At 33.5% G+C, this 10,325-nt stretch overlaps 1 protein-coding gene across 1 annotated transcript in view; it reads left to right on the top strand.

The window, feature by feature from the left end:
• The first annotated feature begins 3,438 nt into the window (after positions 1-3,438).
• The window catches only part of LOC126968462 (zinc transporter foi), a 49,446-nt gene continuing 42,559 nt past the window's right edge, over positions 3,439-10,325 (top strand). The window contains exon 1 of the mRNA XM_050813512.1: positions 3,439-3,640. The gene's annotated coding sequence lies outside the window, so the exon portion shown is untranslated. The remainder of the gene's footprint in view (positions 3,641-10,325) is intronic.

The following is a 10,325-nucleotide window of genomic DNA, read 5'->3' as shown; positions in this document are numbered from 1 at the left end:
ATAAAAACACAATATGAATCATTTATACATGGTCTTATAGCTTGTTTCAATAGCTTTCAGTGACAGTCATTCAAATCACCATAGTTATAAGCATTTTATTATTACACGTAAAATAATACGCACGGGGAAAACGCTGCGATCGCCGACCACTTGCCGATCTAAGGCGTTCAGAGGTGTAAGGAGAGCGCCGATGCGGAAAGGTTAAAAGATAGGATAGTAAAAAAATCATAAATATACATGTAATATGTTAGATGATACTGTAGTAAATAACGCACAACTTGATTTATCTAAAAATATAAATATTTATTGTTATTATACAATTAAAACACTCAAAAATATTTACACATTGTGAATCTACTAACCTAAAAATAGAAAAATCGACAATTAAAGGTTTTTTACTTCCAATATTTTGGTAGATTGACACTGAATTACTTTACTTGAGTTAAGCTAGTTATTTTGTGAAAATTATTTCTTTTCATTACTTGTATACAATTAGATATATACCTATCCCTCCACATGCAGGCTTAAATTCTCTCTCTCCGGTGTGCTCCTGTCAATTTCATTCTTCATGTGTAACGTCATACTTGATAGGTGGCGTACACATACTCGTACATTAAGCTATGTACACAACATACAGTGTAAAAAGCTAACATACATATATACACTTACACATCAAATATTTTAACTTTAATGTGGTTCTGAAGGATGAAAGATGATAATATTTTAGAAAATTTACATGGATACATAATTATACCGGATATACAGGAAGGAAAAGGAATATTATGAGATATTAGATCATCCAGTAATGAGGAACGTTCGTATAGAAGATATGAAAAGAAAATGTGATCTAGATTACATTTATCGGATTCACATTCACACATGGCAGTAGATACAATGCCTAATCCATTAAAATGAATAGGAGTACAAACATGACCCAAACGCATTCTTATGATAGAATAACATACTACTTTATTGCATTTGGCATGGAAAAACTATGCTTTGAATGAAATAAGTGGCTGAAGGTTAAAATATCTCCTGCCTTTTAATTGTTTCAGTCCAAAGTCTATTCCAGCAATCCTGAAGGTGAACAACAGGAAGAGCACCTAGATCCTGGCAATAAACTTTATAAGGGAAAATATCGCCATCGTCCACGGCTTCAGTAGCTAGTTGGTCTGCTTTTATATTACCAGGAATGTCCCTATGGCTAGGGATCCATAGAAACAACACAGAAAGACCAAAGTGATTGCATTTATTTAATAGATTTCTTATTTCAATGACAACAGAAGAAATATTTTTTGATTAAAATGGGAACCTATTGAGAGGCTGTAAGGCACTTTTTGAATCAGAGAAAATTATTGTTTTTGGAAGTTTAAATAGAATAATAAATTCAATAGACTTGAAAATACCGTAACATACCCCAGTAAACACCGATGTTTCCGGAGGAGGTTTCATTTTCTATAATAATTTAAATTGAGCGTGATAGACACCTACACCAAGAGGATCAGAGGAGGAGTGTTTAGACGCGTCTGTGTAAATATGATGGTAATGAACCCAAATAGTATTTTTAAGAAGATTAAATGAAAAGTACAAATGTCGTGCTTATTTAAATCTGTGTTAAAATGAATTTCTGGATATACGAGTCTACAGTTATAAGAGCAGTGTAGTACATATAAACTCGTCTAGGCAAAAACTGTCCATCAAAAGTAAACATTACATAATCAGTACATTTAAGATGGTTTTGTCCATGAATCATCATCTTCCGTTTGAATCTCCTAATTTTTATGATTGGGCCGCAGGTACAGAAACATTAACTTTTATTTCCTCTTCGGACCATTCAGCTGGTACTCCTCTGGCTATTCCTATTCTGCTTAAAGAAAATGATGGAATAAAAGCCTTATATTTTTCACTTTTAAAATTTTTGTTTTCAACAAAGTCATTTGCATCTTGGTGCTTAGAAAAAGAAATGGTTAACCTATTCCGGCCTATCCTTTTTTAAACTTCCATTCACAATATTTTTAACAGAATTTCTTTTGAGAAAGCGTCCAATTGTAACTGGATATAAAGTAGCATTATCGTTGGGAGATGAAAACTGTTTTTGAACGTGTACAACATAAGGAGCAGCATCGAATGAGTTATATAACAGCCTTGCAACAGGGGGCTGTGGCTGTGGTGGAGTGTCATTTTTAGTTTGGTCTCTACTACTATACAAGAATTATTGGAGGAATCGATTTTGGAAAGAATTTGTTTATCACTAATTTCTACACATTGGCAATAACTTTCCTTAATATCCTTCTTATCGCCACGGTGTTTTCGTCTTTTATTACAGTGCCTGCAGATTCTGGGCCGAGCTGACACTCTTTTACGGCCACTAGATGTCTGAGAAATAGAACCATCTGTATCCATTGTACTACTATCGTCAATATTCGTGATTGTCACTACATGACCTTTATCGGGGCCTGTCCCCCCCGTATGTATGATATACATACTGGGACCCCCTGGGTGATACTGTATATCATGTCATGAAAGAAAAGTGTAGAAAAGAAGACTTAACAATAGGATTAAATTTATACAAAATAAACAAAATTTAAACTTTATACAAACTAGCTACTAAAATATATACAAACTACAACTTATCTGATCCAAATATATAAAAATTTACATGAAATTCAAAATAAAATGAAAAATTATCAAAAAGTACATGCGACCGATTTATGTTTCCCGCCCTTTCGACACTAGTCTCCGCACGTAGTGCTTAAAATCTCTTTGGTCTCCGCGTGCCCCTTTTAGAAACTAGCCAAGAGAAGTTTATTCTTTGGATACTAGTTATCAATAGTTTTGACAGGAGTAGTCATAGGTGTTGTCATATTATAGCTAAAATTACTCCTAACGGAACAACGTTAACAAATTAAACACAATAAGGAAAAGCATGTACTGTTAATTATATATTTATTAAAGGACCTTAATATAACAAAAGATAAGTAATATCACAAAAGTAATTTAATATCCTATAAAGGATTAAATTTTTGGTTTCGTTGTCTGAGCACTGCCACTGAGCTGAACGTAGCATGGTTAATCTATGATTTTATTTACATATGGTTAAATTATCTTTGCAATGAGCAAAGAGGATGTAAGTACTACGTATTTATTTTTTATTTATTTAGTGGCACGGGGTGGAAGACCGTAGAACCATTCTACGTAATAAGAAACGAGATTGCCTATGTAAAAATAATAATTGAAATTTAGTCTATTATGAAATGTGCAGTGATTTGACATAAGTTTGAAAAAGTAATTACAGTATAGGCAATGGAGTATAATCCGTCTAAGTTTGGAAGCGAACAGTTGCAGACGTAGTGAAATTCGGTTTTTACAGGATTATAGCCGTCATCTGTCAATCTATCAGTGACTGCACGTTTCATACAATCGCTTTTTTCTTATAGAGTTGTGCTTGGCTGCTGAGGAGATTGTGAGTTGAGGACTCAGGCTTTAGAGTTCTATATTGTCATAAAAGTTCGCAAAAACTGTGTACCTGTATTCACAAATTGTGTGCTAAAAGCGGTGTTTATTATCATTTATTGTGTACAATACAAACACTGAATGGAGAATCATTGATTAGAGTGTAAAACAAGATTCTACAAGACAGGTTAGTAAATCTTTATAATAGCATCAAAAAATGTCTTTATTTGGACACCGGTTTTAATATCGCTTTTCTCTGTTTACTACTTTTATGACTTAAATGTTACGAGTTAAATAATATTTCGCTTAGATGCGACCGGCAAAGCGGAATTCCAAATTTTTGTGTATCAGTCCCATGCCAAATAAATTATTGTGAGAACTATTGGCTGTGGCGAACTATTTATATTGTTTCAACAATAGGCTCTGAATCTAGGAAGTGTTTTTACAGCGGAAGATAGTTAAATAATATAGGCAGTCTTCTAATAATTAAGCTGCTGTTTCATTCAATATTGTTGAATGTGATTTTATTATTTCAATAACATCTCTCCTAATTTTTTCACGGATTTCATTGTTGGTAATAGTTTCTTAGTAACTGGTTCTTTACTTTCTTGTTGACGTTTTTTTTGCCTACCTAAATTTTTGGTTGTGTTATTGTTGACATAACAATGGGCTGTGATGAATGACAAAAAATAATAAAAATGTAATTCTAATGAATGAAGATGTATTGACAACCTCTAATGAAATAAAAGTTTATCAAATAGAAGCCAGGTGCTTCTTTATATACACAACAAAACTGTTATGTTTGTTGAAGAGATAGAGGTCCATACATCAAATAATCATAAAAAAAAGGCCAAAGGTACCCTTTGGCCTTTTTTTCGTGTGGAAGTGAAAATGTAAGTAGCATGTTAACATGCTAGAAAGATTAACTGCTCTCTTTATTTATATACAGCTGTAATACAGAGTTAAATGTAAACAAGTAAGGGTCACTTATGAGCATCCAAAAGTTGAAAATCAACTTAAATTACAACACTTCACACTTAAGTCTAGGTATAACATTTATAAGATTCAAAAGTTATAAACTAGATTATATTAAATAGAATCCTATTTAGGATCCAGCCCTAAATTACAATTAGCCAAAATTATTTTAGCTGATTGTATGTCAGAGCAGAATAGGTCAATATTTTCCATATGCCCTAATTTAGTGAAAATATTTGAATAGCTGCGGACAAATACTGGGATACTGAGAAGGTTCCTTTTTTAAGAGTGCTGGTATGGTTACATTTAACCTTACATTGGAAAGGAGATATGGAGAATTTGTTTTAGATTGAGCTATGTTTACCAATAATGAAACATTAGCAATGTTTCTATGTTGTAGGAGTTAATAGATGTAAGCGGCTATAACGGTTTTCATAACATGTGTTGCATATTTTAAACGCTCAGCAGAAGAATTTGGTAAATTTACATTGAATATTTTCTAGCCTATTTTTGTATTTATTATAGTTATGGTTGACTTGATACAATATTTAACTACTGAAACGTCCGGGCAACTAGAGCGGCTTTTTTCTTTAGACAGTCAAACGTCCAGGCAACCAGAGTGGCCCAGTCGACTTGCGTATTTATTTTGTGTTATAATCTGTAGTATGAGTGAATTAGCTTGTCAAATACGATTTTTAAGACTCTATGGTAAGTAATTGTAATAGGCTTATCTTTAAATATCAAGTATCCGAGCAAAAATTAAAAGAAATAATTAAGTGAAAATCGCTTTGCGGGGGGAATTGTCATTTGTTTATTTTTGTAGTGTCAAGTGTTTTGTTATTGTTTTGTTTATCATGTAAGTGTAATATTTTAATTACGTATTATATTTGTTTTATATATGAAATTAATCCTCATGATATCTAGTTTCCGATTTTATCTACAAATTACATATAAAATTCTTCTTACGACATTAAATCGACAAGTTATAACAGTATGATCGATACTACTTTATCGATTTGGTTTAAATATCAAATTTTTATTGTAATCCAATAAATTAACAGTAAATCATTGCTTGTAATAGGGACAAAATATCATAAATATAATGTTTATAATATTCAATAATCTGGATGTATTGAGACAACCAAGTATTTCACGTTTTACTTGTGCATTCCGCAGATAAATTGTAGGTATATACTAAGAATGGGTGCTTTATTTTAGTTTAATGCAACAATCCCGTAAGTCGAAGTAATGACATATTAATATCAAAAAATAGGTTATATAGTCTATTTCAATAATAATCAAGTTTTATTAATGTGTGCGCTAATATTTTACATAAAAACTTAATATAATGAAAATGTTATCACATTTCTACCTATAATCTCGAGCTTTAACCTTTTATTTATATATAACTTGTGTTCAAAAACATAATTTATGATTTTACACGTTGATTTTCTATACTTTTAACTACTTGAATGTATTTTTTATATAGCCATAGGTGGAGTCGTTAGGTAATTATATCGCTTTTAATAATGATGAATCTCGCGCTCGCCGTCGGATAATCTTAATCGCGTCATCGGACGTTCCGCTACCTGCCAGCTGTCATTAATCGGACGTTGCAGTAGTTAAAGTGATCCAATCAAGCCAAAGTAGAAGTAGTAAAGAATTTTTAATGTTTTCATTTTAATAAAACACTTTGAATTTCTTAAAATAAAACCAAGAGGTTGGGATGTTTTTTTGACAATATGATTGATGTGACATTCAAAAGTAAATTTACTGTCTATGATAATATTGATATATGAAACCTGCGGCACAATAGGTGAGCTCGATTTCTATTGATCTGTTTGAAGTAAGTTTTGGTGGAGTTACATTACTACTACATACAATAAAGTGCTAATTGGCTTGTCAGGTGATGACAATCAATGGTTTCATCTTAGATAATTTTAAATACATCTAGATAGACAGTACACACACTCTATTTAAGTGACTTTTGTATCACCATTGTAAGACATACATTGACATGCACACTAAAGTAATAAACCTGACCTTTTGTCATGCATTGCATAATAGCAAGAGACTCCTTAATAATAATAATAAGGGTTTCATTTACAAATGTCTTACAGCTACTCTACACTTTCATGAAAGTTGGTACTGAAGTGTGTAACTATGTTTCAATATTTTTACTCAAACAAAAATATTAGTAAGCAAAGCAACATATGGGTAACAGGTAGGGTATTTATGTGTTACAATATTAAACTTATTGAAAGTTTCATTAGAAAAATGCAAAATTTTTCAGTTATTTTTATTACTAATACTTTAATGGGATTAGGTAAATAAATAAAATAATACCCTTTATTTTATTGATGCATTATAGCTGATATTTTAGACAGTTATAAGTATCATGTAATAAACAATTTTTCCATTTTTAAAATGAAATCAGTCATTGATTAAAAAACTTTTTAGAAAGTAGAGATTAATATTTATATCCTCCTTTCCTTTATTAATATGAGTTCCACTGGTTTATTATTGTTAAAAAAATTCTCAGTGGAATCTATATAGCTACAAACTCCCCATACTTAAAAATTATTTTCTAATTTTCAAGGTGTGTTTCTTTTTTGAAGGTGTACCAATGTCACATTATGCTAGAAGTAAGTTCATTGCAAAGTTAGATAAGTTAATAAGAGTGGATCTCTTTGATTTCTTGGCTATTTCACAAATCCTTTTTAGAAATAAAAACCAGTATTATTACCATGTACAAAGTACTTGTGCACAGCCTAAAGTAGAACATTAGCTTAGTAGGCCCTGAGTAAGTACACCACTTCACTGACATCAATATATCATCATACATCTATAAGATATACGGGCTACACAATGGAAAACAATAAAAGTTAAAAATAAACAAACAGAGACAGATTAGTCAAATTTCAAATAATTATTATGAGTTAACCTAAAAAAGTGCCAGCCCTGATTGCTCACACTGGCACACATGTATAGACAGCCAGCAAGAATCTTCCGCCCTTACCACACCAACTCTCTTCACTCAAGCCTACTTATCGCAAAGATGTTCTTAAATTTCCAACGCCGTCTTTGTGCTTTATGTACTTTAGCATCGAAAATATTGATGAAGGGTGTGATTTTACGAAATTTTCGAAAATGTCTAAAAACTCGAAAACCGTGAAACATAGTCCTTCATCGTTTTCCAGCTGCGTTTCGATCGACAGAACTTGCTCAGTCGAATATATATGCGATCGCTCCGGTAGCCAAACCGCGTTGCACTGCACGGCGTGCACGCAGCTCATAGATCCTACAGCACGACCGGCTTCTCCCCGACCGGACCGCAGAACCGCAACCGTAACTCGGTTGACCGTTTAGATCGGCTTCATACATCGTCATAGATATAGCCAACCGGACCGGCTAATTGCTACGGTCAACCGCATAGCACTATCACCGGCCTAAATTGTGTTAATCTAATCTGTCATGCCTTCCTCCTGGCCGTAGGTAGGTTATCCATTCTTTATAGATGCGTTACTCTGGTAATTTCAAAATCGATAAACGATAAACGAGATGATTTTTTTAAAGTCCAGACTTTTTTTGAAATGTATCCCTAATCGCGCGTGAGTTCATGTTGCGTAAATGTTCATGTTATACATAATTCATCTAAAAGGACTGTCGGCCCTTGGAGTATTGGTCACGGATACTATGTTCGTTGTATTGAATAGTAATAATTGTGACCATGAACAGGAGGTCTATCGTACAATATTGTACCCTAAAAGCCTTAAAAATAAACTTGGTATTACGTTATACCTGAGAATAAACCAATAATATGCAAAATATTGATTATATCGCTGACAACACTGTCAATACAATGATAATTCTGTAGTTTCCGAATGTCAGGCAGCCTTGCAAATAAAGGCGGGAATTGTTATACGTTCGAATAAACCATTCATAAGCAAAATGTCTATTTGTTAACGTTTTTATTGTAATCCTATATAATAATATATATAAAGAGTTATTATAAATGCGAAAGTTTGTAAGAATGTATGGATGTAGGTTTGTTACTCTTTCACGCAAAAACTACTGAATGGATTTTAATGAAACTCAACAATAATATTGCTTACACATCAGAATAACACAAAGGCATAATTTATAACGATATAGTTTGAATTATACAAAATATAACAAAAAATGTCGATGCGATATTATGGCGCGGTCCGGTGGCGGGTAAATGGGACGGGCGATCGGACGACTAAGGGCGGGGGGAAGTTGCATTTTCAATGATTATATATTATATATCAACAAATCGTAAATAATGGAATGAAAAAAAGGTGTGATTCCTCTGGTGTTGCAGAATGTGGGCGGTGGGCATTTAACATCCGTTGGCGCAAACGTTCGTTTGTACTCCTCTTCGATAAAAAAATCCTGTAAAATATCTTGAAAGGCTAAGTTCTATAGAGTCTAACAATAACCTTGTCGAGCAGCTGGTTCGCTTCGAGTTTCACATGTTGATAAAGTCTATTCTCGTGACCTTTTGGATTTTTGTTGAATATATTCAAAATCTCTAGACACCTGTGGTTGCGGATGTCCATGAGCGGTTGCCTCACCCTTCCCCATTCCGATAGCCTCTTGCCCACTTGTCCCCTCTTATATAAAAAAATCTTCATTTATTGTAGGATTTGAGATAGGTCTCCTACTTTTTTGGTGACAATACAATCTAATTTCGTTTTAAATTCAGAATGAATCAGAATCTTAAGAGAAATTACTTCAAAATAGTTACGAGTTTATACGAGCATTTTGTCAATTTATAAAGTTATTTATATGTTTAAACTTTATATTACAAGCAAGCAGAACTCGAAAAGAAAAAGAAGAGATAAACAGGATCGACCAGGTAACACAAGCGGCACCCGTTCACGAACTCTACGCAAGGATCAGCCATCGCTTCCCTCGCCGTATCTCCGGAAAGGAAGCGACCCGCCCCACGACGCCGCCACGAGCAATGTCATTTTAACTCATCATGGATGGTATATCCATGGTTGAAGTGGGCTCCCAGCAATGGATTGATTCACAAACTGATGCTGTTTCTATGCAAAACTGTGATGAGCAAATGTTGCATAATATTGTAACGAAAACGAGCGTTTACATTGCGCGGCGTGGGTGTGTCTATTTCGTGTGTATAGGTCAGTGGGCCAGCGATGTAACGTCACTATTATTTATAACTCGCAACGTCACTCAATGGTACCTACCGAATCCCAGTAGTGGATATCAATGAAATTAGTTTCTTCATCCCAAAATGATGGCCGTATTTTTGAAGTGAGAACTTCTTTAGCCGCGTTGGGTACTTTTTGGTAGGTGAAAATCTTATGGGTTCGCGCCACCGACATGCTGATGGCCGGCGCACGCGATTTAATTAATTGAATTAAATTAAATAATTTAAATTAAGTTCGACAATTTTTGGGTTGGTTGAAATCTCGTCATTTCGCGTCACCGAATTGCTCATACCAGTATTATATCTGTAACTATGTAGCTGACGTATTGTGCTGTGTATATAAAGTGCAATGCTTATACCTACTGTGCATTGTTGAAATAAGGTTTTTGGTTGATTAATATATTATGGAAAAGAACTTTAAAAAATAAATTGCAATTAAAAATTTAATTGTTTTTAAACATAGTTACTGAAGTTTCAAATTTTAATACAAAAAGTTCTAAGTTTTCACTTCTATGGATCGTGGCTGGCTTTTTAGGAAGGTGAACGCGCTTTTTTTAATGTACCCATGTCGTTCCTCTTCTTCCTGGATACACTGCATAAAAAACTCAGTTCTATAGTGGCTGAAAGTTGAAAACCACACTATGAAAGAATGCCACATGTCCTGGTGGTGAGGCTCATAGCCAAGTTTGTTACGTGT

This window comes from Leptidea sinapis, chromosome 15 (genome assembly GCF_905404315.1).
Source record: "Leptidea sinapis chromosome 15, ilLepSina1.1, whole genome shotgun sequence".
NCBI lineage: Eukaryota > Metazoa > Arthropoda > Insecta > Lepidoptera > Pieridae > Leptidea > Leptidea sinapis.
The sequence above is the reverse complement of the archived record's forward strand: the minus strand, read 5'-3'. Positions and strand labels throughout refer to the sequence as shown.